Below are 25,109 nucleotides of genomic sequence, written 5' to 3'. Positions count from 1 at the left end.
CAGTGAAAGGAGTCACTGCTGGGGATCTAATACGCTATTTTTCACAACCATTAGGCTGTAACTACTTGTTAAATCTTTCTTGTGTATCTCTGTCTTCCTGAGAAACCACTTTGAAGATACCACCACATATTATAGCAGCCATCGATATTTTCCTACTAATCTGTCCATAATTCTGTAATGTTTGTGTTGTTCCTACGCTATTTCATAAATGGATGTATGTTTATTACTATATGTTTCCTACAACAACCATTGAGAATAGTCAATGAATATTCAATTGGTCACTCATGTATAACTCTATTTATTTACTTTAGAAACCACTTTGATGAAACCAAAATATAGTACAACAACCACTGATAATAACCTACCACTTTTGTCTGTAACTCATTATTTGTCTATTTGTTTTCTTGAGAAACTATCTTGTAGATAACAATATGTAAAACAACAACCATTGATAATTTCCTACCACTTTGTCTGTAATTCTGTAAGCCCTCCTATTATTATGTTATCCTTCTTTTACTCTTTAAAAGAAAAAAAAGAAAAAAACATAAGGAGCATCTGAGATGAATACACACTTGTCAGATGAAGAAATACAAATGGCAAATAAATATATGAAAAAAGGTTCAACATTACTGGTCATTTGAGATATACAAATTAAAACAACACTGAGATTCCATCTCACCCTAGAGAGAATGGGTGTCATCAGGAACTCAACCAATAACCAATGTTGGAGGGGCTGTGGAGTTAAAAGAACACTTCTCCACTGTTGGTGGGAATGTAGACTGGTGCAACCACTGTGGAAATCAATCTGGAGATTACTCAGTAAACTAGGATTAGAGGTCCCGTTCAACCCAGCTATTCCCCTTCTGGATATTTTTCCAGAAAAACTGAAAATATTAGACTACAGCAATATATGTGCACTCATATTTATAGCAGTGCAATTTGTCATAGCTAAATCTTGGAAACAACCCAAATGCCCATCAACTGAGGAATGGATAGAAAAGATGTGATATTTTTATACAATGGAGTATTACTCAGCTATAAAAAATATAAACTCGAGGCTTTTATAGGTAAATGGATGCAACTAGAGACCATGCTCATAAGTAAAATAAATCAGATCTACATGTGTAAATATCATATTGTCTCTAGTGTAAGAACCTGAAAGAATAAATACAGCCCAAAGGTACAATAGATGTTATGAAAGGGAAAGAAATTGCTCAAAGGGAAGGAACAATTGGGATGAGGGAAATGAGAAAAGAAAGAAGGAAGGAAAAAATATATATGTATATACAAGGATAGCTGGTATAATTGAACTGCTGATATCTATTGGTCTATTAAAAGGAATAGTTCATGCTTAAGTCCTTTTTTGACCAATTTTGCATGCTTATATCTGGTAATATGAACAACTAATTTGAAGACAACAATATGCAATATAACAACCATTGTTGAATTCATACCATCTTGATTAATGAAAGTCTGCATCATTTCTAATTTTTTATTATTTTGTATTCTCTTTAATTATTTGATCAGTCTTGCATTCTTACATCTGGTAATCTGAGCAACTTCACTGAAGATAACAATATGTAATATAACAACCATTGTCAATTTCCTATCATCTTGTTTTGAAATTCTGTATAATTTTTATTGTTTTTGTGTTGTGTTATTTTTATCTTTGTTATTTTGTTTTCTTTTCTCTTTAAAATAAAAAATTAACCTTTGTGATTTAAAGAACATTATTAAGATAAGATGAAAAGACAACTTAAAGAATGAGAGAAAATGTTTGGAAGTCAAAAGGGAGAAACTTGTGTTTAGAATATATAAAGAACTCTTACAACTAAATAATAAAAATGACAACTCAATTTAAAAAAGGGTACAAGATCTAAATAGACATTTCTCTAAAGAAGACATACAAATGAAAAATAGGCAAAGAAGTTAAGCATTATTATTAATTAGGCAAATAAAAATCAAAACTACAAAGAGAAACTGTTTAGTTCTCACTGAGAAGACTATAATAAAAAGATCAGATAGTACAATCTTGGCAAAGATATGAAGAAATTGGAATCATCATACACTCTGATGAGGATGTAAGATCCTATAGCAACTTGGAAAATAGTCTGGCAGTTCTTCAGTTAATGTAGTTGCCAAATTAACATATGAGTCAGAAATTCCACTCCTAGCTACATACCCAGGAGAAATGAAAACATATCCTCACAAAAACCTGCACACAAATGTTCATAGCAGTTTTATTCACCGGATAGACAAAAGGCAGACATAACTATCACTGGTAAATGGTAAAGGAAATGTGACATATCCTACAATAAAATATTAATATCACTGATTTTATAAGGGTGCTTGGGGGGATAAAAGAAGCAGTAACAAATTAAATATATACTTTAATGATAAGGCCCCATAGGATTTCAGAAATGTTGCAAAGTACCAACTTGGAACTTAGGAAATGTGATATTATACCCATTTTGTACATGAGGAAATTACATCTTAGAGAGTTTAACAACTTGCTCAAGGCTACCTAGTTAGTAAATGTCTGGACGCAGGTATAGGAGTGACACCAACTTGAAGGAAAGTTCTTCATTTCAAATTTAGTCTGAGGAAAATGACTAAATTTATTTTTCTAGGGCTACATGGAGAGTCATTTTAACATGGCAGATGGACCCAGAGGGGCTCCTAAGAAATGCTGTTCTCCTTTGGAGCCTGGTGTTCATACCCCCTCTTCTTAGAAGTGGAATTAATGAATTCCAGGAGAACACAGCTGAATCCAAGAGAAAAGAATATTTTACTCTTGATAGAGGTTTCCAAGTTGTTCTGCATCAATTTGAACTCCTATCACCATGCTGAGAATGCCTGCCTCCCCTAATTCATAAGCATGACATAATTTGTCCACCTGCATTGGGCAAGTGCCGTAGGTCAAACAATGACTCCTAAAGATAGCACTTCCTAGTGTCTGTCAGTATTACATGATGTAGAATAAGGATCTTTGCAGATGTGATTAAATTGGGGATTATGAGATGGGGAAATTATTCAAGTGCACCCACTATAAGAACCAGCGTCCTTTTAAAAAGGAGACAGAGAGAAATTTGACCACCAGAGGAGAAGAAGGCCTTGTAATGGGGCACTCAGAGGTGGAAGACGCTACACTGCTGGCTGTGGAGTTGGACAATGAGGCCCTGAGCCAAGGAATGCGGCTCAAGATGTTGGAAAACATAAAAATCTTCTCCCTAGAACCCCCAGAGCCAGTACAGTTGACAGAGCCAGTACAGTTGACAGAGCCAGTACAGTGACAGAGCACTCTGTCAGTGCTCACATGTTGATTTCAGCCCTGTAAGAGCACTTCAGACTCTGGCCTCTAGAACTGTAAGACAGGGACTGGGGAGATAGCTCAGTGGCACAGTGCCTGCCTGGCCAGCACAAGGTTGTGAGTTCGATTCCTGGCACCTAAAAAAAAAAAGATAAAGCTAGAACTGTAGGAAAGTGCATTTCTGCTACAAGCCACCAAATTGACAATAATGTGCTACGGTAACAACAGGTAACCAACACAGGCAGAAAGCTCAGTGCAGGGGAGTTGGGAAGCTGCTGCCTGCCTCGCCCTCCTCTGTCATGCAAAGCAATCTTCCTCTACCCCAGGCCTGTAACCCTCACACAGCAGGATAGAAGCCTTCCTTCTTAGTGGCCCCCATACCCTTGGGAAGCAACCTATGCTCCCTTAGGCTGCAAGCAGCATGTTGAAATAGTTCCTCCATTCACTCATCAGTCTCTCCAAGAAGATATCAACAAATAGCATTTTCTTCATCTCACTGTGTTTCCAGCATGCTTATTACCCTTTAGAGATTGCCTCTGAGAACCTCACAGGCATAGAAATACTGGAGTTTTACAGCATTTTCTTTGCAACTCCCACAAATGAGCAATAAGGACTTACTTCTGCAAGGAGGAAGTGGATGGGAGGGGCATGATTATCTCAGCTTCAGGAAGCTAAGTGATCTGTTTCAGCTGGGGTTCTTTCGTCTCTGGTGTGGGGACAGTACTCAAGATTCATGGGAATTTCTGTGGGCTGGTAGGGAAGAGGTGTGGGTTAAGAGGAATCAAATCTGGAATTTGATGCATGTATTCAGGGTTCAAATTGGGTTTCCTGGGGAGGGGGAAGAAAGTAAATAGCTGGGCAAGTAAACTCCCTCTCAATAAAACCCTTTGGAGGGAGATGTGTTGTAGGAGGGGCCCGTGGTTTATACAAAGGTAGGGTGGCTTGATTAAATTTCAACTTGGCCATTTTAGATCTTAGGAGTGCACAACACACACACACACACACACACACACACACACACACACACCCCTCACCCTCAGTCTTCTGGCTCTGACACATCAATCCCTGCTCTAGACCAAGTAGTAAGTGCTCAGGGCAGCGTGATCCTTAAACACCTGTTAAAATAATCCTCAGCTCTTCCATAACCTGTTCTGTGGCAACCACATCAGGCCGTACAGCAGATGACAGTCTGATTATCCCGAGCATCACAGAGTTCCTCTGTATCTTTGATGTACCTTGACAATCCGGTGGTTTGTCATTCTGAGGCCTCTTAATTGGCAGCATGATTGAGACAAGTGGCGGCGGGGACTTTTTATTTTAAGAATTGAGGAGAGCCTATGACTTCAAAATTAGCTTGGTTCTATGATTCCAGGAAACCCAGTTTGTGCTCAAGATGGGCTAGAATCTGATTTTTGCAGTTCTTCTGATCCTCACTAGCTAGCAGGAATGACAGGGACAGAAAGCAACTTCCTCTTTTTTATTTATCCTTCTCCAAATGCTTCCCCAGCCTGGCACTGAGTTGACGTTCCTTTGCAACGGCATCATAAAGACTTCTCCAGTGTCTTGAGCTGATGTGACTTGATGCCTTGTTTTGACTGGACTTTGTGTTCATCAGAACTTTTAGGGTTGCAAGCTATGGGAATCTAGTTTTTCTAGTTTACTTAATTTAGCAGCCCAAGAGTTGAGCTATTTGTAGCATAGCTGGATTTAGGTGCCTAAAGGAAGGGCCCTGCCATTCTCTTTCCAACTCCTAGCTCCATTTTCCATGTCAGAAGTTTTTTCCTCAAAGAGGTGGGAAAAATGGCCTCTGGCAGCGCCAGCCTTACAAGCCCTATTCATCTGCCATCCCAGAAAGGGCCCATGGTTCTCTCTCAGGGTTCGCTGTATACCAGCATCCATGGAAGGTTCTGATTTGTCCTGATTGGATTTTCCGCATGCTCTTGGCACAATCAGTGAAGGTAGGAGAATAGAGGCCTGTGATTGGCCAGACCCAAGTCATGTGACCATTAGATGTGAAGGGACTGTGATTGGCTTTGTGAACAGACCAGTTAAACAGGGCAAGTCCCTTCCCCTGTGGACAGAAGTGGCCAGCCAGACCATTAAAATAAATGCCTCCACAGATGCAAGAATGGCAAATACTTCACACTGAGTACCCTGGTAGATCTTGGGCCCCTGATTTTTTCCTTCTAAATATCTTCTGTTGCTCTGACAGTCGATCTGGTTATGACAAGCTGCCCTGAGCTGTCAGCGCTGCTGGTTCTGGAAGTGTGGGAGGTTGGAGGGACTGTGTCCCCTTCTCAGAGCCTTGTGCGGATGAACAGAATAAAAGGCTTGGTTGCCCTCCCCAAACGCCTCACTGCCTGCAGCTGCCTGCTGGTCTTTTGAGGCACAAGTGGAGAAATGCAAGGGCCTCAGTCACCATCAGTCTCTCCAATGTCAGCCCCACGGGGGCCTCTGAGCACCTGAAGCCCTGCCCTGGGCCTGTCTCACCTTCATCCACTTGCATAGTTTGACCGATGCTGGCCCCGCCTCCCTGGAATGTCTGATCTAAAGCACAGAAAGCCTTGGCTTCATTCTCATTTAGGGCATTTTGTAAGTGCCAAAGAGCACTGTTTGCTCATTTAAATTTTCTCTCTTTTTCAGAGGTGTCCCTCTCCCTGTCTAGGATATTTAATGCGCTCTAAATTGGAAGGAAGAAAACCTTTGGGAAGTTTGTCATTCTACTGAAATTAGCCCTTGATTCTTACCTGCTGCCATTGTGAAAACTTTAAAGAACATTAGATTCTTGGTCTTTTACAGCTTCTTATGTGTGTTTTTACAGTGTTTCTAGTTGAAAGACCCTTGGAAGTAACTAGCCCACTTCCCCATTGAGGCTATAGCCCCACTAAGACGTGGAGATCTCAGCTTTAATGCTTTGAGGCATAGGGCCTCTCTCACTCCCCGTCTCCCTGATTCCCTGACTCTCTGTCTCCCACTCCCTATCCCTTTTTCATTGATTCTATTGAGACATCCTGGACATCCCCAATGGTTAGAATGTTCTTTATTTGGAGGGCAAATCTGCTTGTGTGGTTTTAGTTCTGGCACACACAATTTGTCCCCCGTTCCTTCTCTTCTGTCTTAGTTAATATTTATGGGACACTCCATTTGTCCAGTACCATGGTAATAGCTTGTCATGCATACCTCACCTGATTTTCATGACAGCCTATGATCTAGGCAGCATTATTATGCCCATTTTATAAGTGAGGAAACTGAGGCACAGAAAGTCACCAGGCTAACTTGTGAGACTGGTATGATGCCAGAACTCACAGTAACAGTATGAGGTTCTCTTTAATTTCTTTAACAAAATAAACCATACAAATTCAATAATCTGAGTAATCTGATACCAACATGATAGCCTTTTATTTTTTACATCCTTTAAAATCTCCACAATTGCTTGGGAGAGAGGACAACCATTATTCAGGAGCAATGAGGGCAATATGGAAACCTAACCCAGATAGGACAAGAAGACAGAAGCAAAACTAAGCCCCTGAGAGGCCTGGGTCCCTGACTGTGGTGAGGTTGAATCATCCCAGCCTAGCAAGAAGGCATTGTGCTGTGCTGACCAGAGGCAGATGCTCAAGAGAGAGCCCTGGATTTTCCTCTACACCATGCCAAGAGTCAAGGTAAACTCTGCCCTTTAAGAAATGAGCATATGCTTAAGCTTCACTCACTTTACAGAAAAGTACAAGAACCTGATCAACTAGTAAAATATGGTATTTGAAGCCCTTGAAAAAAAGTAGTAATGGAAAATACTTTACTTTTAAACAACTGGCCACATTTACCAGCTTCTGAGGGCAAGATAGCCTTCTGGATCCCGCAAAGAATCAGATAGAAACCCAAGGTGTGGCAGACATGTTCTAGGATGTCCCATGATCTCCCATAAGTCAGTCACATGATGGGCTGACAGAAAGGAGTGTTTTTGTCTAATAAGAAAACCCTGTCTCTGAACATTTGTGTAAATAAATGTGTTTTGATTCCATTGCCTTCTTTGAGGATTTTCTGAGAATCTATCTGGGGGCAGTTTGTGGTGACTTACACAATGCAGTTGGAATGGTTACTGGCTAGCTTATCACCATATTTGTTTTCTCTTTTCCCAGTGGAAAAACGTAACTTACTTTAACCTAACTACTTAGTACAGTTTGTGTTCAGATTAATCTTTCCTAAACTATCCTTCTAGCCTAATGTTCCATGGCTTTTTACCTGAACAATACAGTAAAACCTCATCAACTGTTCAGCCTCCACCATCTGTTTCCAGGCTGCCCCTCCCCTACCATCTCCCTCCGACTGGCACCCCCAGTGGAAAGAAAAGAGCTGCTGGCTCCTCCACTCCTTGTGCCTGACTGTTTACCTCTTCACCCACTCTCACTGTGATTCTTGCTTTTCTTAGCCCAAAGCTGATGGGAAGAGAAGAGGTATGGGAAAAGACAGCCTGTGCTCTTGTGATGTGGCTCTCAACTCTCAGTCCGCCTGGTCAAAGCTGGCTCTCGTTGGCAGGCTTTGTTTGAAGGGAGCCCCTTTCCCAGACAGTTTCTCATTTGTACATGTGCCTCACTAGATTACAATCAAATGAGTTATTTGGAAATACATGCTACGAAGTCTCACCCAGATTTAAACTACTGATTGTAAATGCTGTAGAGAAAGGGAAAGAAGGGGCTTTGGAATCAGAGGGCAAGAAGAGATTAATTCTAACCAAAGTAATAGAGAACAAGTTTGTTTCTGCAGCAGCTTTAAAGCTGTATAGTGAGTTATTGATCTGCATTTGTTAAGGGGCAGAAGAAAGAGGTGTGGGGTAGAAAGCATCCCAGGTAAAGGGAGAAGTCAAAGCAAAAGCAATGAGGTGGGAATTGATGTGTATATATAAGAAACTAATGGCGCACAAGGGCAAGGGAAGGGTTTAGTGAGCGGGTCTTCAGGTAGAGCCAGGGCAGCCTCCGAGTAGGAATAGGATGTGATCTCCACAGTAGCACCTGTGGCTGGAGGGAGGTGGTCCAGGAGATTGGGAAGCCATTGAGAAGGTCCTTGTGTGAATCTGATGGCAAAATCCTGATGCAGAGCTGTGTGTATGTGTGTGTGTGTGAAGGTGGGGCTGGATTTGGAAACTACAGCATAGGAAGAACAAAAAGATTAACAGCAAATTGCAAGGGTGAGGAAGGGGTACTGACCAGGACTTTTGCACAATACCATTGACCAGAGAGGAGACCCAGAAAGAGGGGTGGGTTGAGGGAGAAGGATAGATGCTCAGAGAGCTCTCTGAGCACCTCCTAGTTCTGAAGCAATGGGAATTTTAAAGTCTGCTTAGGTTATTGATGAAAGGAACCAAGGAATTTACCAAAATGATAAAGATATTTAATCAAAAGTAACATTGCCTCTGAGTATGATCTAATGTCTGTCAGCTTAGACAGTGCAATTAAAATTCTTAGAGAATAACCTCTTTCCCTTCCTGGGGCACCAGCATTTGTCACATTCACCATGTCTCAGCCAGCAGGGCTGAGATGTGCCATTCTATGACACACACAGTCATGGCAGGAGCCTTGTGGAATTAAGAGCACATTCAGGGAGAGACTCAGCATTCTCAAACATTTTCTTACCTTTCCACCCAAATCTTCTCATTTGCTTCCTTTGTTATATTGATTCCTAAGTATTTAAATTTTTTGGATGCTATTGTGAAGGATGTGGTTTCCCTAATTTCTCTCTCAGTAAATTTGCTGTTTGTGTACAAGAATGCTATTGATTTTTGAGTATTGACTTTGTATCCAGCCATGCAACTGAATTTGGTTATTAAATCTAGAGGTCTTTTGCTGGAGTTTTTGGGGTTTTCTGAAGTAGAGTATCATGTCACCTGCAAATAATGATAATTTTAACTTCTTCCTTTCCTATCCTTATTCCTTTTATTTCTCTCTTTCTTGTCTAATTGCTCTGGGTAATGTTTCCAAAACTATATTGAAAAGGAGTGAGGACAGTGGAAATCTTTGTCTTGTTCCTGATTTTAGAGTGAAAGTTTTCAGGTTTTGTCACTTAGCATGATGTTGGCTGTTGGTTTGTCATAGATGAATTTTACCAGATTGAGTTAAAGACCATCTATTCCAATCTTCTGTAGGTTTTTTTTTTTTTTTTATCATGAATGAGTGTTAGACTTTATTAAAGGCTTTTTCTGGCAGGAAGATGCCTCAGACCTGGGAAGCCTTGGTGAGCTGCCTAGGGCCCCAGGACCTTTGGTTCCCCACTGCCTATTGTCATCACTGGAAGGTGCCTCAGACCTGGGAAGCCTTAGTGAGCTGTCTGGGAGCCTGGGACCCTGTGCTCCACCCCTGCTGCCATCACGGTAAGGACCCTGGGTTCTGGAAAAGCCCAGTTTGCTTTCAGGGAGCCCAAAACCCCTTGCTCCACCTCCTATTGCCATTGCAGGAACAAACCTGAACCCCAGGAAATCTAGGGAGATTTGAAAATGACAAAAAGGAGCAAATGCAATTGCAGCTCTCCACCCCACCCTGAACAATTCCAGGAAACATCAACATGGAAGAACATGGAAGTCACACACCTGAACTTTCTGAAATGATAAAGAAACAACTACATTAGGCTATAGAGGAAATCAGATCAGAAATAATTTCTCAGGTAAAAAAAGAAATGACAACCATAATGAAAGAATTGCTCAGCATATTAAAAGAAGACATAGATAAAAAATAGAGGAACACAAAAAATGATGGAAACCTTGAATGAACAGTATAGGAAAGAATTAGAATGCATGAAACAGATTCAAACAGATACCCAGGAAATTTAAAATTCCATTGAAAGCTGGCAAAAGTGCTTGAACAAAACAGAAGATAGACCTTTCAGACCTTAAAGACAGCATTGCAACTAGGGATCATGAAAGGAAAGATCCCTTGAAAATAACAAGGAACCAGGAAATAACAATTCAACAACTGCAAGATAAGGCAAAAAAAAACAATATAAGACTAATAGGTGTCAGTGAAACAGCAGGAGGCAACATAAAGGACACAAAAAGACTATTTGCAGAAGTAATAGCAGAAAATTTCCCAAGCATGGAAAAAGAACCGGACATACAGTTAAGTGAGACATATACAACCCCAATGAGCCATAACCAAAATCAATCTACACTCAGACACATAATAATCAAGATCCCAGAAATTCAGCAAAAGAACAGAATATTAAAAGCTGTGAGGGAAAAGAAACAGATTACCTACAAAGGAAAGCCCATCAGAATCATGGAAGATTTCTCAACACAAACCATCAAGTCAAGAAGAACTTGGAATGAAGTATTTCAGGTCCTGAAAGAAAACAACTTCCTACCCAGATTGATGTACCCTGCAAAACTGTCCTTCAAAATTAATGGAGAAATAAAATACTTCCATGACAAAGACCAAGTGAAGAAATTCATGAACACAAAACCAACCCTACAAAGAGTACTGAAAGATATTCTAGAAAGAGATAAAAATGACCACAACTTCAAGAACAACAATAGATAAGAACAACTAAGCAAGGTAAGCAACTAAACAGAGGGGGAAAGTACAGAACCAACAGCAGGAAAATAACATGAGAAAGATAAGTCAATACATATCAGTTATAGCCATTTATGTAAGTGGTCTTAATTCAACAATCAAAAGAAACAGGCTGGCAGAGTGGATCAAGAAACAAAATCCAACAATATACTATCTATAAGAAATGCATTTAACTCAAAAATAAATTCATACACTGAAAGTCAAAGGATGGGAAACAATACTCCATATGACAAGAACCCAGAAAAAAAGTAGCTAGCTATTCTGTTTGCAGACAATGTGAATCTCAAACCAAGAATGGTTAAAAGAGATAAGGTCACTACATACTTGTCAAAGGAAGACTTCAGGAGGAAGGGATAACAATCATAAATATATATGTACCAAATGTAGGAGCACCCAACTATATAAGGCAAATTTTAACAGACATGAAGAATCAAATAAATAACAACACAAGTGTAACAGGGGATTTTAAAACCCCATTTTCACAAAGAGATAGATCAACTAGACAAAAAAAAAAATCAGCAAAAAAATTACAGAACTAAACCAAACTTGTGAACAAATGGACTTAGTAGACCTTTACAGAGTGTCCCACCCAATGATATCAGAATGCACATTCTTCTCAGCTGCATATGGGACATACCCTAAAATAGACTATATACTAGCCCATAGAACATGCTTAAGTAAATGCAAAGGAATTGAAATTCTCCATGCATACTGTCAGACCATAGTGCAAAGATTGGAAATTATTGTAAAAGGCGTCACAAAACACCATTAATACATGGAAATTAAATAACACTCTCCTGAATAATCAATAGGTCACACATGAAATTAAAGCAGAAATTAAACAATGTTCACAATCAAACAAAAATGTAGATACAATTTACTGGAACCTGTGGGACATAAGGAAAGCAGTCCCCAGAGAGAAATTTATAGTGGTGAATTCTCACATCAGGTAAACAGAACAAGCACAAATAAACAATCTTATGCTATACCTCAAATTTCTAGAAAAAGAAGAGCAAGTCAAGCCCAAAGCCCAAAGAAGGGAAGAAATTATAAAGATCAAAGCAGAAATTAATGCAAAAGAACCTAAGAAAACAATACAAGGAATTAATGAATCAAAGAGCAGATTCTTTGAAAAAAATACATAAAATTGATAAACCCCTGGACAACCTTATTGAAAAAGGGGGGAAAAAAGCTCAAGTCCATGTAATAAGGAATGGAAAGGATGAAATCACTACAGATCCTATAGAAATTCAGAATATCGTCATTGCCTACTTTGAAAATCTTTACTCTCATAGGATGAAAAACACAGAAGAAATGGACATATTGCTAGATACGTATGACTTACTAAAGCTGAATCAAGAAGATATAAAAATCCTGAATAACCCAATATTACACAATGAAATTGAAAAAGTAATAAAAAGCTTATCAACAAAGAAAAGCCCAGATCCTGATGGATTTCCAGCTGAATTTTACAAGAAATTTAGAGAAGATGTAATGTGAATTCTTCTCAAACTCTTTAATGAAATTGGAAGACAAGTAATTCTCCCTAACTTATTCCTGGAAGCAAGTATTACCATGATACCAAAACCAGAGAAAGACTCAACCAAAAAGAGAACTATAGGCCAATCTCTGTAATGAGCATAGATGCAAAAATTCTCAATAAAATGCTAATTAATAGAATGCAACAAATCATCAAGAAGATAATACACCATGACCAAGTGAGATTTGTCCCACGAATTCAAGGATGGTTCAATATATGCAAATCAGTAAATGCAATACAGCATATCAACAGAGCCAAACATAAGAATCACATAATCATCAGAAGAGATGCAGAAAAAGCTTTTGAAAAAGTCCAACACTTATTCATGATACAAACCTTACAGAAAATCAGAATAGATGTAGCTTACCTCAATCTGATCAAAGTCATCTATGACAAACCAACAGCCAATATCACACTAAATGGACAAAAACTGAAGGCTTTCACTTTAAAATCAGGAACAAGACAAGGATGTCCACTGTCACCATTCCTATTTAATATAGTTCTGGAAGTATTAGCCAGAGAAATTAGACAAGAAAGAGAAATAAAAGCAGTAAGAATAGGGAAGGAAGAAGTGAAATTATCATTATTCACAGATGACATGATAGTCTACACACAAGACCCCAGAAACTCCACCAAAAGACTCCTGGAATTAATAAACAAATTCAGTACTGTAGCTGGATACAAAGTCAACACTCAAAAATGAATAGCATTCCTATACACAAATAACAAATACACTGAGAGAGAAATTAGTGCAACCATGTCCTTTAAAATAGTATCCAAAAAGTTGAAAAACTTAGGAATTAATCTAACAAAGGAAGTAGAAGATCTATACAGTGAAAATTACAGTATGCTATAAAAAAGATCAAAGAGGATTACAGAAAATGGAAAGATATTCTTTGCTCATGGATAGGAAGAATCAATGATTTTCACAATCATTTGTGAAAATGGCCATACTGCCACAGTTGTTATACAGATTCAATGAAATCCCAATTAAAATACCATTAGTATACCTCACAGATCTAGAGAAAACTTTCCTAAAATTCATCTGGAACTAGAAGAGACCTAGAATAGCAAAAGCAATCCTGGGCAACAAAGGCAAGGCAGGAGGGATCACAATCCCTGACTTGAAATTATACTACAAAGCTACTGTGATAAAATCAGCATGTTATTGGCGAAAAACAGACCCGAACATCAGTGGAACAGATTAGAAGGTGCAGACATTGGGGCTGGGGATTTAGCTCAGCAGCAAAAGTGCCTGCCTGGCAAGCGCAAGGTCGTGAGTTCGGTTCCTGGTACCAGAGAAAAACCAAAAACCAAAAAGAAGGTGCAGACACAACCACAAACACACCCAGCCACCTTACCTTTGACAAAGGGGCTAAACATGTTCACTCAAGAAAAATAGCCTCTTTAATAAATGGTGCTGGAAAAACTGGCTTTCTACATGCTGAAGGCTAAAACTAGACCCGTGTCTATCACCATGCACCAAACTCAAGTCAAAATGGATCAAAGATCTAAATATTAAAACAGAAACACTAAATCTACTGGAAGAGAAAGTATGTAGAAATCTTGAAGACATAGGAGTAAGCAGAGAGTTCATGAACAAAAACCTGCACAGGAAATACTTCAAAGGATCAACAACTGGGATCTCATCTTATTGAAACATTTTTACACACCACAAGTGATCACCAACAGGTTAAAAAGGAAACCCAAAAATTGGGAAAAAATTTTACTCAACTACCCTCAGACAAAAGACTCCTATCTAGAGCATATGAAGAATCAAAAAAAACTAGGCCCCCCAAATCCAAAGACCCAATCCAATAATGTGCATCTAAGATGAATGCACACTTGTCAGATGAAGAAATACTAATGGCAAATAAATATATGAAAAAATGTTAAGCAACATCAGTCATTCAAGAAATGCAAATTATAACAACACTGAGATTCCTTCTCACTCCAGAAAGAATGGGTGTCATCAAGAAATCAACTAACAACAAATGTTAGAGGGGCTGTGGGGAAAAAGGAACACTTCTCCACTATTGGTGTGAGTGTAGACTGGTGCAACCACTGTGGAAGTCAGTCTGGAGATTCCTCAGTAAACTAGGATTAGAGGTCCCATTCAACCCAGCTATTCCCCTCGTGGGTATTTTTCCAGAAGAACTGAAAACATCGTATCACAGCAATATATGTGCACCCATGTCTACAGCAGCACAATTTGTAATAACTAAATCTTGGAAACTACCCAAATGTCCATCAACTGAGCAACTGATAAAAAAGATGTGGTATTTTCATACAATGTAGTATTACTCAGCTTTAAAGGAAGATAAATTTGAGGCTTTTATAGGTAAATAGATGCTACTAGAGACCATACTCATAAGTGAAATAAATCAGACTCACATGTGTAAACATCATATTGCCTCCCTTGTATAAGAACCTGAAAGAGTAAATAAAATCTGAAAAGTACAATAGATATTGTGAAAGGGGAAGAAACCACTGAAATAGGAAAGAATACCTTGGATGAGGGAAAAGAGAGAAAAAAGAAAGAAGGAAGGGAAAAAATATATGTATAGCTAAGATAGCTAAGGTGATGGTACTACTAATTTCTATAGGCTTATTAAAAGGAACAGTTAATGTGTAAATGTTTGATCAGTCTTACATGCCTATATCTGGTTATCTGAGTAACTACTTTGAAGATGACGGTATGTAGCATAACAATCATTGTTGCTTTCCTATCACCTTGTTTTGAGATTCTGTACCATTTCTATTATTTTTATGTTGTTTTGTTTATGTGTTTTAATTTTGTTTGTTATTTTCTGTGTAAAACTAAAAAAAAAAACACATATGTATATACAAGGATAGCTGGGATAAGTGTATTGCTGATATCTGTTTGTTTGTTGAAAGCAACAGTAATGCTTAATTTTTTTTCTTGACCAATTTTGCATGCTTATATCTGATCATTGGAACAACTAATTTGAAGACAATATGCAATATAACAAGCACTGCTAAATTCCTACCATCTTGTTTAATGAAGCTGTCTTTCATTTCTAATGTTTTTTTAATTTGTTATTGTCTTTAATTGTTTGATCAATCTTGCATTCTTACATCGGGTAATCTGAGCAACTTTGTTGAAGATAACAATATGTAATATAACAACCATTGTTAATTCCTATCATCTTGTTTTGAAATTCTGTATCATTTTTATTGTTTCTGTATTGTTTTGTTTTTGTCTGCATTGTTGTTATTTTTTTCTCTTTAAAATAAATACATAAATAAAAAGTCTTTTGTGCATCTATTGAGATGATCATGTGATTTTTGTCTCTGGCTCTGTTGATATGGTGTATTACATTTATTGATTTGCATACATTGAACCATCCTTGCATTCCTGGGATAAACTCCACTTGGTCATATTGTATAATCTTCTTGATGATTTGTTGGATTCTGTTAGCTAGTATCTTATTGAGGATTTTTGCATCTATGTGTGTGTGTATATATATATATATATACACATATACATATATATATATATATATACACACACACACATACACACAAGATAGCTAAGATAATTGTGTACTAATTTCTATTGGTTATTGAAAGGAACAGTTAATGTTTAACTCTTTGATCAATCTTGCATACCTATATCTGGTAATCTGAGCAACTACTTTGAAAATAATAATAAGTAATACAACAGCCATTCTTGATTTCCTATCATCCTGTTTTTAAATTCTGTATCATTTTTATAGTTTTTGTGTTGTTTTGTTTTTCTCTTTGTTATTGTTATTTTGTTTTTGTTCTTTTCTCTTTCAAATAAAAAAATAAATAATTTTTTAAAAATCTTCTCATTTGGTCTAGAGATATCCAGACCTTCATCTTCAGTCCAGCCATGAGGAGGCTTGTCCAAATTTTATTCATGGCAGCAGCAATAGGTTAGTTAAATAGGCCATCCTAAGCTGTGTGACAGTTCAAAAAGGACAACAAAGCAGTAAAATTGTTTTATTTTCCTTTCAAAATTCCCCATCATTGCCGTACCATTTATTTATTTATTTAAAATTTAAATTGCGTTTATTTCAACTCCACACTAAGAGTTCCCGTGGACCAAGGAAGTTGTGGGTGAAGAAGGAGACTGACTATTTCTCCTCAGCTGTTCAAGGTCATTGGTCCCACCACTTCATCCTGCCAAACTCACAGTGACTGCCACTTGTTTCTGGGCAAGTTATCTCAGCTCAGTGTAGATGTGACCTTGAATTCCAGGCTGGGAGGCAGAATTTCCCAATTACTCTTCTATTATTATTACTTTTTTTTTTTTTCTATACATTTGGAGCCCAACATGGCCCAACCCTATAGGCCTTGTGTACCCTAGTAATGGTCCTCAGAGTTGTGCTAGTTCTGTCCCACAAATCAGGACCCATGACACGGCAATTCCAAGGGGTTAAGAACGATGTTACATTCATAGTCCAATATATAAAGGTAGTTAAAATGTAGCTAAAATTCTATGTTTGCATCTGTCAGAGAACATCAAAGATACAGTCCAATTATAATCAGTCACAATATCATACACTTGTATCCCTGCATGCCTCCAATGCTCTCATAGGGATCTTTGTCTCTCCCCAGCATCTCTTTCCATTCCTTATTAGAGAATTAATGTGGCTTCTCTCCTAACATGAAATACTTCTTAGGAAGGAAGAGAACAAATACAGAGTTTAATAGGCAGATAAATAGGAAACCTGAAAATAATCACAATAATATTTTTCCTCCTATTTAACTATTGTTTATTCTTTATTATTTAAAATTAATAATAATAGCAAACGTTTATGTAGTACTTTGCTATTTCAGAAGTGTTTTAATATCCATAATTCCTTTAATATTCATTACAAAAAGAAGCATTATGCTTATCACCTGTTTGACAGGTGAGGAAACTGTAACCAAGAGAAGTTGAATGAGTGAAACTCCCAAAGACTTGGAACCTGAATTCTCATCCAGGTTCTTATGGCTCTTAGGACTGTGCTCACGCTGAACCTGGTTTCAGATGTGCCGACCTTTAGCGGACCTTCCCCTGTCAAGCCAGCTGCTCTGCAGTGAGGAAGCCCAGGCCACCTGAAGAAACCGGTTGCCCCAGCTCAGATTTCTGCCATAGCCAGCACTTACCTGCAGGCTGGTAAGAGAAGAAGCCTTCAGATGAAAGCAGCTGCCATCTTTGAGGTCTTCCTGGTGAAGCCACAAACATCATAAATTAGGGACAAGTTATCTCATTGTGTCCAGTCCAGATTCCTGATTCTCCCATCCTGTGCTACCACCAAAATAAGAAATAATAACAATGACTGTTGTTTTAAAGTATTAAGTTTAGGAGCAATATGTCTCTGTGACCCATCATGCTTTCATGCATATCACATTTTTAACCTTTGTTTTCCAGATTGAAAGGGTCCTTCCTTAATATCCCCCTGGAACTGCTGTGTCATGGGTCCTGATTTGTGGGACAACACTAGCACAACTCTGAGGACCATTACTAGGGTACACAAGACCTATAGGGATACCCCATATTTGCAGCAGAGTCACAGGGGAAGAGTAGGGCATTTGGGAAGGAAAAAGAACTGGAGGAGGAGGAAGAGGAGGAGAAAAGAGCAAGAAAGAGAAAAGGTGTAGCAAATAACAGGTGGAACTCATGGCTGTAGAGGCTGGTGGTCCCTGCCAGGTGGCCTTGGGTTGCTCAGTCTTATCCTTGACTTACCTCCACAGAGGCCCTGGGTCACCTTCTCTGTGATGAACCTGATGAGTCACATACGGCCAGACAGGGTGTGGGAAGATGTCTGCCTTTCTACCTTCTGGCTGCGGATGCCAGCTGGGCATCGTCAGGTCTCAGTTTGACAGAACCACCTCTTCCTGCCTGGCTCTGTGTGGGGCTCTGGGAACATGAGATGCTCCAAGTCCCCACCCAGATGCAGTCAGCCTACCTGGGAAACTGTGTTAAAAATAGTTTTGGCCCTCAGGGTTTTTTTCCCCAGTGGAGTTCTCAGTTAAAATGTAAGTGGAAGTTCTGAAATGCTGTGTGTGTGTGTGTGTGTGTATGTGTGTGTGTGTGTGTGTGTGTGTGTGTGTGTGTGTGTGTGTGTTGGAGTTGAGGTAGGGGTTGTAGGGAGAAAGAACCTTACTGTGTGGATTTAATTAAAACAAAAATACTGCTTTTTATTTTTAAAGCACTTGGCTGATGTTAACCATCTGGGACTGGTTTGATGGTTAGCTCTAGAGAATTTGGTAAATAAAAGGAAAATAAATATCTCCAAATTGAGGGAACTGACGGTTGGATTTTAGTTGGGACAAATTCAGTTGAAAGGGGCTGAAAGCAAGTCAAACTGCCTTGATAAAGTGGGAAGTCACGACAAATGTAACTCAAGAGTGCAGGGTTAGGTTCAGACATAGATTTTGGACTCAGGCATCCATATGGAGGCTTGGTTTCTTTCCATCACTTAGGATTCTGACTTCTCCCCTGTTTCCTTGTCACAGTGATCCTAACTGCTCCAGGTTACCTCCTTCATGGTGGCAAAATGGCTGCATACTTCGAGCCCTGCATCCTCTCAGTTCACCCTCCCATAATTTAGCATGCCTAACAAAAGTCTCCAGTTGGGTCAAGTGCCCAATTCTGAAATCTTTAGTTAGATGGTAGGACTAACTGTGGAGCTTCAGCCATGGAAATGGGGAGATCCAGCCTAACTAACTACCTGGACTAAATACTGGGGAGGTTTGGATATCCATACAAAAATGGATCTTTTATAAGAAAAGAATAAAAACAAGAATGGTGCTGGGGAATAAAATTTAATGATCCCACAACAACATTGAGACAATGAGGTAAATATCAAGGGACAAGAAAGGCAGCTCAGCACCCATGGGAAGACAGACCAACCTGTTTCCAGGGTCCAGTTCAAAGCTGGCCTCTACGATTGGCTGAGCTTACTGGCCACCAAAATGAAGACAAGAGTGATCCCTTTCCTATTATATGTTCGCGACAACCATGAAGGTTGCCACTCTTAGCACCTTTTAAGAATACTGAGAATTCAGTGGCAAGGACTGCAATTAGGTTTAGAGCTCCTCCAGGGCATCCCACAGCCAGTGCCAAGCATGCCAGGGGCCTGAGCCAGCATCTCTGCTGGCACGAGTCTCCTGCAGTGGACTCTGTTTGCTTCCAAGCTCCCTGTGAGTTGGCTGAGACATTGCCAGATGTGCTCTGCAGATGGAGACTTGACCCTGAGCCACCGCTCTGACAGTCTTCCTGACCAGGAGCCCTCCCACTGGGCTATTGGGTAAGCGGCAGCATCTTTCTGCATTGAAGGCATAGATCCTGATGATCTCTACCTTTCTAAGTCCATGTCTGAAAAATGAACATATTAGTCATAAGTGGCTGCCCTGAGGCGACTGCACTTAAGAAAGGCACAGAGAAATTCTGAAAGCCTGGACATGTTGAGTGTTTCAAATAACATTTTCATGGAAATGTAATGCATATATGGAAAGGGGCACAGAATATAAATGTACACAGTCAATGACAAAACATCTCTGTACTCAGTACTCAAGTCAAAGAAAGGGAACATTTTCCTCATCGTGAAAGTCCCACTCCCATCTGCATCCTCTCAGCATTCTTGATAAGTTTTATTAATGCAGGAAGCAGGTGTAGCCAGCAAATTAGGAAAAGGAGAAAGAAAGCTCACTTTAATGGTTTTGTTTGCTTGCTTTCAGCCTAGAAAATAAGTTTTATCCTTAAAATGTTTTCAAATCCTGGAATGTTTTTCAGGCTCTGAGTAAAGAGCAGGGGGGAAACGGCAGAAGTTAAATTTTGTTCTGTCCTTGTTTAGGAATCTAATCTTGATAAGCAAAGAATGTAATTAAAATGGATTACAGACTATTAAATACCAACAAGAACAAAATGATTGCAGTGTGTGCAAGCCAGTAATTAAAGCTTTAAAAGAGGAAAAAGTCACCATCGCTTCAAATGTTTATTTGTCAAGGTTAGTAACAAATATTGACACGGAAGCTTTTCTTTCTTTTACTTTCTTCTTCACATCAGGCTCTCTGCAATTAGTGGTGCATATTCCAGAATCAATATGGCCTCAGGTCTGAAGCAAAGAGATCCATACATTTTAAAATCCATTGACATAATGGCAGACGGGCTCCATAGCGCAGACTTGCCTGCAGTATCATTCAATTAGCATGATTAGGAGACAAAGAGAAGCAGGTCAGGGCAGCATCTCTTCAAATTGGTTTTATCTCCAAGATGTTCTTGTGATAACCATGGGGAGAGACTTCTTAATGGATTTTGTATTTTATCTTTATGACTGAAAAACGTTAATCCACAAAGTGGAATCTTTCTTAAAAGTATAGTGCAGTGATTAGAAGCATGGGCTCTGGGGTCAACCGCCTCGATTCAAATTTTAAAATCTGTCAGTTACTGACTGTGGTTTTGGCCAAAACCACATTCATCCTTTTTGTCTCAGTTCCCTCATCTGCCAAGTGAGAATAATAATCAAATCTACCTTACATGATACTGTGAAGAGCAAGTGAGATAATATATGCAAAGATCCTGGCTCGCAGCAAGAGCTCAGCATGTATGAACTAATGCCTTAGGCAGGATAGGCTGGGTATGATGTAGTAACATAACATGTAAGCCCCCAAACCCCACTGGCTTTACTCTATGAACTTATTTTTGTGCTGAGACTTGAATCTGAGATATGTTCCTCAGCCCCTTCTTTATCATTTATTTTGAGACAGTGTCTTACTAAGTTTCCAAGTTGCCCAGACTGAATTTGAATTTGTGGTCCTCCTGCCTCAGCCTCCCATAGTGTCACTGGACTTACTTTCTTATTCAAGCTATGTCTTCATTCAGGCTATGGACAGGGTGAGGGGTGGAGAGGACTGTGCTTCATCGGACTCTCAGAGGGCCCCCACACAGACTTCATAGCTACACCAACTGGGACAAACAGCAGCAAGGGAAGAGAAAGAGGAGAAGCCCACCTAAGCTTTTCATTTCCATCATTTAAGAGTGACAAAGGTGATTTCCAAACTGTCTCACTGGACAGAACTATTCAAATGTTATTGCAGGTAGAAAGTTACTCAGTGAGCTCAGCTCACCATACATATTTTCATCATTGTTAATGTTATTGTTTCTATAAGGGTTTTTACCCTGTGAAACCTGAGTCATACAAAATTTCAAAGCAAGGTAATAGGAAATTAACAATGGTTGTTATATTACATAAGGTTATCTTCAAAGTGGTTGCTCAGATAACCAGATATAGCATGTAAGGTTGATCAAACAATTACACATTAACTGTTCCTTTCAATAAACCAAAAAAAATTAGTAGTACAATTATATTAGCTATCTTGTGTGTATATATATATTTTCTTTTCCTTCTTTCTTTTTTCTCTCCCTGGTTTTGGTATCAGGGTGATACTTGCCTCTAAGAATGAATTTGGGAGAATTGCTTTCAATTTCATTAAAGAGTTTGAAAAGAATTCACATGGTATCTTCTCTAAATTTCTTGTAGAATTCAGTTGTGAATCCATGAGGACCTGGGCTTTTCTTTGTTGGTAAGTTTTTTACAACATTTTGTATTTCATTTGCTGATATTGAGTTATTCAGGATTTGTATATCTTCTTGGTTCAGCTTTTATAATTCATATGCACCTAGGAATCTTTCCATTTCCTCTGTGTTTTTCATCCTATGAAAGTAAAAAGTTTTGAGCTAGGCATTGATGATCTTCTGAATTTTTACTGTATCTTTAGTGATTTCATCATTTTCATTTCTCATTGCATGAATTTGAGTGTTTTCTTTCCTTTTTTATTAATAAGGATGGCTTGGGGCTTATCCATTTTATTTATGTTTTCAAAGAAGCAACTCTTTCATTCGTTAATTCTTTGTATTGTTTTCTTAGTCTCCATTGTGTTAATTTCTGCTCTGATCTTTATAATTTCCTGCCTTCTTTGGGCTTTGGGCTTCACTTGCTCCTCTCTTTCTACAAGCTTGAGGTGCAGCATAAGCCTGTTTATTAGTACTTGTTCTGTTTACCTGATGTGAGAATTCATTGCTCTAAATTTCTCTCTGGGGACTGCTTTCATTGAGCCCCACAGGTTCCAGTAAGTTGTATCTGCATTTTTGTTTGATTGTGAATATTGTCTCATTTCTTCTTTAATTTCATGCGTGACCCATTGGTTGTTCAGGAGGATGTTATTTAATTTCCATGTGTTTCTGATGTTTTTGTGATTTCTTTTACAATAATTTCCAATCATTGCACAATGGTCTGGTAGTATGCATGGGAGAATTTCAACTCCTTTGCATTTGCTTAAGCATGTTCTATGGGCTAAAATATGGTCTAGTTTAGAGAACACTCCATGTGCAGCTGAGAAGAATGTGTATTCTGATATCATTGGGTGGAACACTCTATACAGGTCTATTAAGTCCATTTGTTCACAAGCTTGGTTCAGTTGTCATTTCTTTGCTGATTATTTTGTCTAGTTTATCTATGTCTTTGTGACAATGGGGTGTTAATGTCCTCTGTTATGATTGTGTTACTACTTATTTGATTTTTCTTGTCTGTTAAAATCTGTCTTATATAGTTGGGAGCTCCTGTATTTGGTGCATAGATATTTATGATTGTTATCTCTTCCTCTTGCAGTTTTCCCCTAACAAGTATGTAGTGCCCTTCTTTATCTCTTTTGATCATTCTTGAGTTCCCATTTTCTGCAACCAGAATAACTACCCCTGCTTTTTTTCTGTAGTGATGGGCTCTCCATTATAGGTGATCTATTTCTTTTCTCTAACAGCTTTTAATATTCCATTTTTTTGCTGAATTTCTGGAATCTTGACTATTGTATGTCTGGGTATAGATTTATTTTGGTTATGGCTAATTGTAGTTGTATATGTCTCATCCATATGTTGGGTTGTTCTCCCATGCCTGGGAAAATTTTCTGCTATTACTTCTGCAAATAGTCTTTTTATGTCATTTGTGTTGACGCCTGCTGTTTCATTGACACCTATTAGTTTTATATTGCTTTTGTTTGCATCATCTTGCAGCTATTGAATTATTTCCTGGTTCCTTGTTATTTTAAAGAGACCTTTCCTTCTGCAATCGTAGCTGCAATGCTATCTTCAAGATCTGAAAGTCTATCTTCAATTTCGTTCAAGTGATTTTGCTAGCTTTCATTGGAATTTTTAATTTCCTGGATATCTGTTTGAATCTGTTTCATGCATTCTAATTCTTTCTTATATGATTCATTCAAGGTTTCCATAATTTTTCTGTGCTCCTCTATTTTTTTATCTATGTCTTCTTTAGATGTGCTGAGTAATTCTTTCATTATTGTTATCGTTATTGTTGTTGAGAGATTATTTCTGATCTGATGTCTTCTATAGCCTGATCAGTTGTTTCTTTACTTCAGTTGCTATCATTTCAGAAATTACAGCTGCATGACTTCCAAGCTCTTCTATGTCAATGTATCCTGGAGTTCTGGGTTGGGTGGAGTTTTGAGATTGCATTTTGCTCCTTTGTTTTTCATTTTCGAAGATCCTGAGGTTCTGCAGGGCTCAGTGTCGCTTCCCTGATAGTGGGGGAGTTGGGTGCAGAGCTGCTTCCCTCCCAGGTAGCTCACTGAAGCTCCCGAGTTTCCCAGGCACTCTGCATCCCTTCTGTGATTGTGGGGGTGGGGCAGAGTGCAGGTTCTCCCCTCCTGGGCAGCTCACAAAAAGTTTCTCCGGTGCTCGGCATCACTCCTGCAATGGTATGGGGGGCAGGCCATGGCTCGCTGAGGCTCTTGAAGCCTTCGAGGGCACAGTGTGGCTCAACCCTTATACTTCTCACAGACCTCCCATAGGTACTTTGATAAAAATCATGACAGAGTCTCTGCAAATCTCACCCCACAATGAAAATCGAGTCAGATCAATGCTTATTAAATGAATAAAGATGCCTACTGCAAATCAGTCATTCATTTAGGATTACTGTCTAAGACTCACCAACTTGATTGCCTTGCCAGGAAATCTAGCATTTAGAGCTTTGCATGGGTAAGACTCTTCTTTAAAATCACCTATATCTTGCAGTTTTCCATCCTGTCCAGCCAAGCACCTGTTTAAGCAGAGGTGAGACCCAGCATCACAGGCAGAGCCCTGAGCAGGAAGCCAGGCAGAAGCCCTGGCTTCATCTTCACTCCTGCCTGCTATGGGGCCTGGACAATGCATCCAACCTGCATAGGACATCTCAGGCCTCAGGTATTTTTGAATGTCAGATGCAGGACTTACAGAGATACAGGAGACAGAAGGTCCTGGCCTCAAGTAGTTTATAAATTAGGATAGATGACTGTTGACATTGCTTGTGATTTTTCCCTCACTGGAAAACCTCTCCTATCCTGCTTCATAAAAGGTGGTTGGTGGAGTCCAGTATGCCTGCTTGCTTCCACAGCTGAAACCTGGTTTTCAAGCATGATTTTCCCATCCGGGCAATAAAACACCTGTGAACCCATGAATCTGTGATTTTGTAGCCAATAAGATTTATAAATAGCTCCTCACTAGGGCTATTAGGAAGACTAAGGAGGCTTAACATCTGTAAGGTTGTGCCAAGGAGGGAAGGCAAGCAGGAATTCTTAGGAATTGTGGGATAAATTATACTTATTGCAAGTGATCTCTCTGGGTCACAAGGGCCAAGAACACAGAGATGATGGTGACTGAGACCCAGAGGTGGGC

General features: G+C 39.1%; 1 long non-coding RNA gene across 1 annotated transcript in view; it reads left to right on the top strand.

Annotated features, from left to right (window-relative positions):
- LOC106149145 overlaps positions 1-24,876 on the top strand; it is a 34,982-nt gene extending 10,106 nt beyond the window's left edge. The window contains exons 3-6 of the long non-coding RNA XR_001235123.1: positions 16,256-16,329; positions 20,242-20,394; positions 21,928-21,970; positions 24,471-24,876. This is a non-coding gene — a long non-coding RNA (uncharacterized LOC106149145). The remainder of the gene's footprint in view (positions 1-16,255; positions 16,330-20,241; positions 20,395-21,927; positions 21,971-24,470) is intronic.
- The last annotated feature ends 233 nt before the right edge of the window (positions 24,877-25,109 follow it).

The sequence above is a fragment of the Chinchilla lanigera genome, unplaced genomic scaffold, assembly GCF_000276665.1.
Source record: "Chinchilla lanigera isolate Chin_1 unplaced genomic scaffold, ChiLan1.0 scaffold00037, whole genome shotgun sequence".
Classification (NCBI taxonomy): domain Eukaryota; kingdom Metazoa; phylum Chordata; class Mammalia; order Rodentia; family Chinchillidae; genus Chinchilla; species Chinchilla lanigera.
This window is presented reverse-complemented; position numbering and strand designations above follow the sequence as displayed.